Source organism: Austrofundulus limnaeus, unplaced genomic scaffold (genome assembly GCF_001266775.1).
Source record: "Austrofundulus limnaeus strain Quisiro unplaced genomic scaffold, Austrofundulus_limnaeus-1.0 Scaffold637, whole genome shotgun sequence".
Classification (NCBI taxonomy): Eukaryota; Metazoa; Chordata; class Actinopteri; order Cyprinodontiformes; family Rivulidae; genus Austrofundulus; species Austrofundulus limnaeus.
Window position 1 is genome coordinate 99,109 of NW_013953039.1, and position 10,817 is coordinate 109,925.

The following is a 10,817-nucleotide window of genomic DNA, read 5'->3' on the forward strand; positions in this document are numbered from 1 at the left end:
GTGTGTGTGTGTGTGTGGGGGGGGGGGGTCTCTAAAACCCTGCATGTCATTTTCAGCAATTATGCTTAAAATACCTGTGGCAAAAATTTTTTGTGATAAATGTGATTGCACTTTTGGAAAGATAACATGGATAACATATTGCAAAAGCAATTTCACACCACTGAGATGAACAGTTGTTTAGATATTTGCATGTGAACTAACAGGAAGTGATGTCATAGGGGAATGTCTGCATGTAAACAGAGCATTGCAACAATGGCTACACAGACAGCAGGGAATTTTCTGATGTTTCTTTAGATCATTTTAGTCTCTATAAGAGAGAGATGAAGATGAGTCAGAGTTCAAATAATATTGTTTTAATAAACAAAGACCAGGGAGTTTATTTTATTAAAAGGTTCCCCTTTGATGTTTGGCTCAGCCCTGTTTCACTTTGGCTGAGACAAATTCAAAGGAAAATAGGCCAGTTATGTGACTAAATGGATTAAATCATGTGTTTTGTGACAATTTTCCTAAATATGAAGATATTTTCTTTGACTTTTTGTATTTGAAGGACAGGCATGTCACAGGCACTTTAAACGTATTTAACATCGTAAATTTTTAAAACAGGTCAAAGTTACCTAAAGACAACAAGAAAGTGGCAGCTGTGTACTTAACCAGTTAATATCTGTTGTGTTAGAACAAATGATGTGATTTTATTGGGAGAGTTATATTGACTGGATCAAAATGTTGTGGGGATCATAATAACCCTCCTATAAATGACACCCATGTTTATATCTGTTTATATTTGCACACACTGTGTGTGGATGCTGTTATGTCCTGTCTTTGCTTTTCAGCAACATGCAGTTTTGCAAAAAAAAAAAAAAACTCACTTTTCGTCATAATGATGCGACTTCCAGCTAATTAAAGAGGCACAAGTCTGATATTTTTCAGCTGTTTTCTTGCAGAAGTTACTGCAAAGACCTAAACAAGGCCAGATGGACGATGTCTGTCTTCTGTCGTCATTTCTGCAATCTGGCTGTTCTTACTCACCGTCACATCCTGCCTCCTGAACCAGCCCTTGTGATACGTCCTCCCTGTGCCATTTAAACTGATGAAATATCCCCATAATTAACTTTAGCCATTAGGGATGATGCACATAATAACAATATGATCCCGATCAGATTCTGCTCCATTTAGGCCATTAGGCCAGCCCAAATAAATTTAGGAGATTTGGTTGAAAACTATGTCATAGATTTTCCCCTCAGGCCACCCCCTCGCTGCTCTGCAATGTGGAGATTTTTGGCTGAGTTGGCAGCCCTGGTGCCTTATAAATTCCACACAGGGGAGTTCATCTGTGGAGATGGTGAGCCAAGAAACAAAACCACTACAAAACACTACAGAAAAACACTTTCAGTGTCTCCTTGCATGCAAAGTATCACTTTGATTGATTGCTTCAATGAATTGAAGGCACTGCATTCCTATACCGTCCCAACAACCTTTCATGTCAAAGTTTTAAATTACAATCATGTTATGCTGAGAAAAGGTTTTGGTCTCTTTGGTCAAATCTTGAAAACACATTTGTCTATGATCGCGTCTGATCTGTTAGCACTTAGAGAAAATGGTGTGGATGATTCTCTTCTACTACCAACTTATTAGCCTGGTTAAAACCAGACCCTGTCCTTCACTTTGCTTCGTACAAGGGTCTGGACTCGCTGCATAGAGAATCGATTTCTTGCAGGAGGCGTGGCCTCTGCTGAAGCATGTGTGTGTTGTCGGTGTGAAGGAGGCTAAGCTAAGAAGCTAACAGGAAATCGCGTGTGCTGTAAACAACCCTACTGAGAGAAGAAATATACTGAGCTGAATGAGACGACTGTAAATGAGAGCTGCTGCTTTGTCAGACAAATTTATTTTAATTTGGAAGCCTTATCAACACAGACTGGCTTCATTCACTTCCTCCACTGCCGTATGCTAAACTAACTAGCAGACACTGTGCAGAAAATCAACGTCGTTCAAAACTCCGCCTTCTGTTTGCTGATTGGTCCAGGTAAAATAAACTACAAGAGACACTGCACAGAAAATAGACGTTCTGTTCTCTGATTGGTTCGGCTAAAAATCTGCCAGTGAAATCCTTGTTAATGGGAGAAGTCCCAGACGGAGCAGAGAAGGGAAACTAGAATTGAGCAGAGCTGCGTAGGAAGGCAAGGGCCAGGCTAGCACCCTATAGCTCTGTCTGTAAAATTGATTGAGTTATAGCATTTTATGTGTTTTCCAAGGTCAGTTCGGTGGCCATTTCAAATTAAGTTGCCTTTATAAAAGTAATAACTCAAGCTACTGTGTATAAAATGATTATTTTCTGAGAGTTACAATAAAATGTGTTCACTGGTTCATTAGATATGATCTAATAGACAGATTTGATGGGTTAGTTAGGGTTAGTTTGAACAAAGATCAGGTGTGATCAGTTTGCACTGGAAGTTTGCTTATTTTCACATAAATTAAGCTCAGTATCTGGAAAACTGACAGAGTTGCAGCCATTTTTGTTTGCTTGTTAGTTAGCTATGGTGGCCATCTTGAATTGGGTTGACCACATCAGTTGTCGGTGTACAACCAAAAGTGATCTTCTGACCCGTCACATTGAATCAAGGATTGAGTTGCATGGCAGTGTAGTATGATGAGTTATGTTTGAGTCCTATTAAAAAACATGTCAAAAACATTATCTTATAGAATGTTTTGAGGCACTTTTCTGAGCAGTACCAACAACTAATGATGGTTTTGAGCAGAAAAACTTAAAATTTTTGCTCCTTCCCCTGCACACTGGCAAAGCTACTTTCAATACCAACTGGGAAATCCCAACATCTACGTATGGTTTGAGGTTTGCTCTTTCAAACGACTTCAAACAATCATCATTAGAAAATGCTAAAAACAGGATTCAGACCAGTTTTCCAGGGTCTTCCTGATAAGCAACACAAATCAAGGTCATGATTTCAGGATGATCTCAGTATCAACATGGAGCTCAAAAAGCCAGGAATCTGAAAATGTAGTTAATTTTGACCAAACATGACTTAATATCTGATTTGATTAGATGTATCACATATGAGCACAGTTGATCTCAGACTAGGCTAACTACTGTTAGCAATAAAGGCAGAAACAATAAGCTCATGCCTCTGTATTTTATGTGTTCAGACATGTTCAATAGAAGTTGTTCAGTAGATCTGTGAGAGGCTGACCGAACGAAATGCAAACTGACAAGTAATAAACAGGTAATTACCACATGTTGGATTTTGAGGTCAGGGTTGGTAAAAAAAAAAAAAAAACCTTTGGCTTCCCAATTTAAAATTCTAACTTTTGGGTGTGTTTCAGTAAATTTCCATGCTTTGGAGTCCATATGGGGACTTGATAAAGTGCTGTACAAGTTCAGGCCATTTACCATTTTACTAACTTGGAGCTCTGAGTACTAAAATAAATTAAAATGATTTATTTTAAACTGCAGCTCAACAGAAATCAGTGTGAGAATTCATTAACATGTATTCATCATAACCATTTGATCAAAGGACTGAGTCGTTAGCTAGGTTTTGTAAAATGTGTAGCAGTCATATTTGGGTAATTTACAGGTTTATTTTATTTTAAAGTTTTAGGTTTTTATGTTTAGAAGTTTTTTTAGGGGAAAATAAAATCACAAATCTTTTTCCAAAGTTACATAATAAGTTGGGGCAGTTTAGTTTGGGTTTACAGTGAAACTTTGTTTCTTTGTAAATACTTGTTTGTCACTTCTGAATGCTTGTTTTTATCCACTTTTTGTCAACTTGCAGTAAAACAAATGCTGTTTGTATGTTAGCATTAAACTGTCCTTTCAGTGCCTGAACTCTGTCGTGTTGGTTCAGATATTTTAGTGTCAATCAGAAAGATCTAAAAAACCTTTTGCTCACAGTTTTTCATTCAATAGATTTGATCTGGTTGTTGGGGCTTGACAGTATTCATGTGGCACACTGGAAGCTCTGGAGGAAAAATGGGGCAGCTACTGCTTATATTTTAGATTAATGAAAACATTAGGAGCTATTTCTGTGACAGGAGGTGAGTCATACACCTGCCCTACCTTGCTCTGTTTAGATTTTACTGACTTCCTGGTTTAAGTTGTAGTTTTGAATGAGGCGAGATGTTAAAAACAAAGTGTCTTTGCAGTATATCAGTTTATTGGTTCAGCACGGTGTTCGTTTTCCTGGCTCTAAAACCAATTATGATAGATATTTATATGGTTGTCTTTTGTTAATTTTAAAAGCATGTCATATGTCAAATACAGTATAACTGAAACCTGCTTTCCTTCAAAGAATGCACATGCCCCATTGCCTTTCAAGATCATCTCGAGAAATTATATCCAGGGCAAATCTTGAAAATACCCCTGTGCACAGTTTCATGAAATAGGTTTTAAATGACTGTCGACTACTACATAAAAGTTTTGCTAGACATTTGTAAAACTGACTTGTTAAGGCTGTTTATGTTGATTAAGGTCAGTAAGCTGTGGCGGCCAATGATTCTTCTGCAGTGTCTCTTTGTACCTTTGATCAGAAATAACATGGATGTGAATATTTTATATCTGCAAACACAAAAAGAATAGCTTTTATCATGATTCTCTTGTCCAGTTTTTGACAATGTATAAATACAAATTCTGTAACAGAATGATCCTGACCAGAAAAAAAATATGTACATACATCATCAATCATTTTTAACCAGTTTTCAGTTTCATTAATTTGATTTCCTGTCATACAATGTGTTTCTTCGTTCAGATTCACTGAACAAGGTAGTGGTCATACATATCAAGCTGTACAGATTGTCCTTAATTTACACAGATTTTCCATCATTTTGCAGGTATACGGATGTACAGCGCAATCTCACAGATTTTTCAAGTTTTACTGATTTTTTCCAAAACTCAGTTTCAAACTTGTCAGCGCCTGTAGGACGTTAAAAAAACAACACAACGATAAATAACACCAAATAACCATCTTTGAACCCACTCTGTCAGTAGAAATAAGTTCTCCTGTTTCATGTCATTTCCTCCTGCTTTGACCTGCAGGTGCTGTCATCTTGGCCAACAGTCCGCTTGCACCTGCTGGGTCTTTAATATGGATTTCTTGCAGAAATTAGATTTTTGAGGCTCATTATACAAGTAAACGTCCGAAGGGCTTGACATGAATGAGTGGTACACACACTTTTTCTGCCGGGCCCCTTTTTGGATTATAAAGTAAAATTTCTGAGCCCCCAAAATTGGTTTTAAAACATGAAAAACATCCTGAGAGGGACAAAAAAATCAAGGTTTGTTGAGCAAATTTGACACCTCTAATTCTCACTTCTTTGCATTTATGTGGAAGCCCCATCAAAAACATGTCCACTATGCCAGCAGTGTCCAAACGCTTTTTTTTTTCAATCAGTGCCATGCGCACCCCCCCCCCAACTGTTAATTAAAAAAGTAGAAATCGCTTTTTTAATTGTAACAGTTGCAGATCTCTTGCCCACTGGTTCAAGATATATTTAGCTAATAAACAGACTAAGTTGACTCTCTATATGCCAAATGTGTATACAAAAATCTCATGCAATCAGTTAGCGCTAGGTGTTTTGGTTGTTGTTATCTTTTAGCTACAGCATCAAAGTTCAGTCTATAAAACTGAGTTGTATCAAGTTTTGTTTTCTACGGTTGCTCATGCTGTGTTCCAGCTGTACTTGGAGGTCGTAGTTTCGAACTTCCGAGTTGTATTTTTCAACTGGAACGCCCCCTGAAGTCGTAGTTTTGAGTCGAGAGGTCTATCAGGGCGTGTCTATCAGGGCGTGTCTATCAGGGGTGTGTCTATCGGGGCGTGTCTATCAGGGGCGTGTCTATCAGGGGCGTGTCTATCAGGGGTGTGTCTATCAGGGGCGTGTCTATCAGGGCGTGTCTATCAGGGGCGTGTCTATCAGGGGTGTNTATCAGGGGCGTGTCTATCAGGGGTGTGTCTATCAGGGGCGTGTCTATCAGGGCGTGTCTATCAGGGGCGTGTCTATCAGGGGTGTGTCTATCAGAGGTGTGTCTATCAGGGGTGTGTCTATCAGAGGTGTGTCTATCAGGGCGTGTCTATCAGAGGTGTGTCTATCAGAGGTGTGTCTATCAGGTGCGTGTCTACCAGAGGTGTGTCTATCAGGTGCGTGTCTACCAGAGGTGTGTCTATCAGGTGCGTGTCTACCAGAGGTGTGTCTATCAGGTGCGTGTCTATCAGAGGTGTGTCTATCAGGGGTGTGTCTGTCAGAGGTGTGTCTATCTGGGCATGTCTATCAGGGTGCGTCAGGGGTGTGTCTATCAGGGGTGTGTCTGTCAGGGGTGTGTCTATCAGGGGCGTGTCTATCAGGGCGTGTCAGGGGTGTGTCTATCAGGGGCGTGTCTATCAGGGCGTGTCAGGGGTGTGTCTATCAGGGGCGTGTCTATCAGGGCGTGTCTATCAGGGGTGTGTCTATCAGGGCGTGCCTGTCAGGGGTGTGTCTATCAGGGGTGTGTCTATCAGAGGTGTGTCTANGTGTCTATCAGGGCGTGCCTGTCAGGGGTGTGTCTATCAGGGGTGTGTCTATCAGAGGTGTGTCTATCAGGGCGTGTCTATCAGGGGTGTGTTTATCAGGGGTGTGTCTATCAGAGGCGTGTCTATCAGGGGTGTGTCTGTCAGAGGTGTGTCTATCAGGGCATGTCTATCAGGGTGTGTCTATCTGGGGTGTGTCTATCAGAGGTGTATCCATCAGGGGTGTGTCTATCAGGGGTGTATCTATCAGGATGTGTCTATCAGGGGTGTATCTATCAGGGGTGTGTCTATCAGGGTCTGTAAGCTGCAGCTAGACCCTTCTCCATACCCAAGCAGCCCAAGCACGCATTACGTCATCAATCAATCAATCAACTTTATTTGTTCCCGCAGGTAAATTTGTTTACAGTGAAAACGAGTCAGCTTTAATCCAAGGAAAAGCACAAGACATCTTACATGGACATACAGTGGACACAACATGATTTTAAAAAAATGACCAGGTGCTCATAAAACTCAACTATATAAGAATAAAAGATAAAAACAAGATAAAATCAAATCGAACTATACGAGACAAAAAAGAATAAAATAACTAATGTCATGTACATTATGTTAACTTGAGTTTAAAAAGCTAATTGCGACAGAAACAAAGCTGATTTTAAAATGCTTTGTTGTTTTACATTTTTACATTTTGGCACAAAGTATCTACGTCCTGATGGGAGGAGGCTGAACTCGCCGAATTCAACATGCTGCCGCAAGCATGAAACTCTTTACTTTTATGGTTTTTTTTCAGTTTTGTGTTGTTTATTTTACATTCAGTCAGACATACTTATAGTGATTATTAATATATAGGTTTTAACACTGTTTGTACACTCAAAATGCCTCATAGAGCACTATTATTGTGTTATTGTTGGAGAGCAAAATAATAGAAACACTTTTTCTAATGTTTGAAACTAGAACACTTTCAGCTCAGAATTGACATCAGTCTGGCTTCAGAATTTCGAGTTCCGATACAACTGGAACGCAGCGTTCGTTGTGGCAGCCATCTTGAATCAAACGGATGTAAGCATTGTTTACTTTGAGTGTTTTATTCAAATTCGTCCAGTGGTTCATGTGCCGTTTTACTAACAAACAATGTGCTGACACACAGGCGTGGAAAAAACATTAAAACAGCACGCATAAAACAAGCCTGTTGCAATCAAACACCGATCAGCTGTTCCTGTGAAAACCAGAGATGAATTGTATTTGATGAAGGGTGGGAGGTGGAGTCCATCCAGTTGAACACACAGACACAACCATGGACCCTCAATTTACAATCCCATCATGTCTTTATGCACATAATGAACTGCAAAATCCACATAAAAACTAATCATCTGCAGTGTCAGTTTAAAATGTCTGTTGCACTAATACAAAAAATGATTTTTGCGCACATTTATGTCTAATTTGCCTCCCAGAAATTCAGACTCAGCTTCCCTTTAATGAGCAACGTTCTCAAAAAAAAATAAAATAAAATTAAATTAAAAAAGAGCAACGTTCTCTGTCCAACGTCTGACCAACAGCTTTTTCTGGGCACATTGTACATGCGATGATGTAAAAACAGAGCCCTCTCCTCTCTATACTCTAATTACCATGTATAGTTTTCCCAAGTATAGTTCCTTTCTCCAGGCTCTGTGTCTCTGCTGCTTTCTCATACCTGCCCTACTTTCACACAGCTCACACAATTTACAAGTTTCACCCTCCCTCTCTCGTGCTCCCTCTTCTATCACTTTAACACACACACTAGCTTTAAGTTTTACCTCTAACTACAAATATGTTTCACGAGTTCTTGTTAATGTGAAAACTTTTTTTTTTAAAAATCTCCCAGAAGGACTCAGCTTTGCAGCGCAGGACAGTGAAGGTGGGGGGCTAGCCAAAAAGGAATTGTTGTTTTTTTTTATGTATGAAGGCAAACATATCCCAACATGTATGAGTACTTCTGTTGCTGGCTTTGTGTTCCCTGATAGCCTTTTGGTGCCCAGAATCTTTTGAAATATTAATCACTCTCAGCTTGTTATGGAAAACGGATTTTAGCATGTAGGGCTTCTGTTCTTAACTGATGGGAAACAGAGCCTTGATGTTAGCTGCTTGAGGTGTCCTGGGATGTCTCAAGGTGCTCTTGTACATCTCATTTAACATCAAGGTGCCTAAAGGAGTCAACAGTGCGGTAGCTGCGATTTCACAGAGCCCTGAGGTGCCAACAGATACTTGGGGGATTCAAATATGCATTGAAGTTAATTTTCCATGTGTTCTTTAAAACTAAAATTGGTTTTGCTTGTGGTTTTTCTAACTTCAAAGTTGAAGTGGGGTCCTACTGAAAGACAATGAACAAATGATATCTTACCTGTTGTTGATAGCTTTTTAATCGCCCTCAGAGTTTAATACTGAAAACATTGGCAACAATGTAAAGCTTGATAAAATATTTGCATGAGCTCACGTTAATATTTCGAAACTGAAAACTGTTTTATGGCAGCAACAGCTCACTTTGTGTTGGTTTCACTCAGACTAGCTGTCAGTTTTATCCTCAATTTCTTCAAACTGAAGTTAAGCCTTGATGTGCCGCCTTCCTGCATCTTTATAGGCTGACACTCTTTATAGTTCAAGTTCAAGTTCAAGTTTATATATATAGCGCCAAGTCACAACATAAGTTGTCTCAGGGCACTGTACATAAAAAATAATCCAAAGAAGAAGAAACCAGCAGGCTGCGTTGAATCACTTCATCACAGTCTCTCTTACAGGCTGACCCACGCTAACAGGGACTTTGAATTTGCATAATAGGCAGTTCAAACATTTTGATTGGTTGTCTTCTTTCAATTGGCACCATTTCTGACCAACTGAGTTCATCTGTAGACTCTCCAGAGCCAAAATGTGTGGCAAGCCCCTCATGTCCCACCCATACATGTACACGATTGATTGACTAATGAAGCCTTTGAAGGAGACCCGGTCCACCTAGACCTAGCCTGTGAATTTGGACACAGCAACGGTCTTTAACCCCCCCCATCTGCTTCCCTGGGCACCCTAGATGGCAGTCCTGCTCCACATGTAGGCTGTGGTAGCTTGGTGGTCTGTAGTTGTCAGGAAGGGCATCCTGTGTCAAAACAATTTGTTAAATCTTCATGCAAGTGTTGTCACCCCTGGAGAAGAGAGCAGCCAAAATATATTATATACGGTAGCACAAAAAGTAAGGAAATTTGTGTTTGGGAGATTATTTCTTTGTTGTAGCCAGAGGTATATAAAGTACTTAAAAGAAGCAACTAATTAAAAGTAAAAATACCTTAATAGAAAATGTTTTTGGTAAAAATAAATAGTATTTTACTGATAAGAATAGTACTTATAACAGTCATTCAACTGCTCACAGTAATTGGAAAGTAAAAATACTTTAACACACTCCAAGTAATGATGTGTTGAATTAAATTAACCAAACTGGTTCCACTAAACCGAGATATGTAAACTGCTTTACATTTACTCTGCTCTGTGCCCAGCAAACTGCATTTCCTGTTTTCTACTTCTGTTAACTTCTGGTCATTTAAAACCTGTTCATTAAACATGGACATGTTTGGTATCAGCAGAAACCTCAGAATCCTGGCTAAAAGCTCATAAAAACAATTCTACATCCACCAAACAGTTAAAACGTCCAGCAGTTGAACACCCCCTGGGGCTTAAAAGGTTAAGTAAACTGAACGCTTCATCTTTTAGAGTGCATAAACAAGTCATGACGAGTTCTGGTCAAATTTAAATTTGTAGCGTGTAACTAGGAGTTAAATTTTAGGGTAAAGAAGTAAAGATAGAATTTTTTTATATGTTGAATGTAAGAAAATAAAAACAATAGTTACAATTAAAAAAAATTCTTGGTAAAATTTTTAATCATCAAAAAATTACTTTAATTAAGTAAATGTACTTAGTTATTATACATTTCTGGTTGTAGCAATGCTTAGCAATAAATCTTACACTGGGCATGTGAGGCAGCACCTAGAGGTAGCAGAAGCTCAAAACAAGTGTCAATAGCAACAACAACAGAAGCAGAGATGATTTTGTAATGTGCACAACCTACATACTCAGCTCTACTGCTCATCCCACAAATTCATGTTCCTTACAAATGTGGCACCAACTAATAAAGAAATGACCAGACTTCCCAATGGTATACGATTTCTTACCAAGAATCATTGGGCCTCATGCAAGAACATGTTCGTATTTTTATCCTAAATTTCTCTTACTTTTGTTCGTACAAAGGGTTCGTACGAACATGTCACGTCAGATTCAACAAACACTTCTATCTTCAGG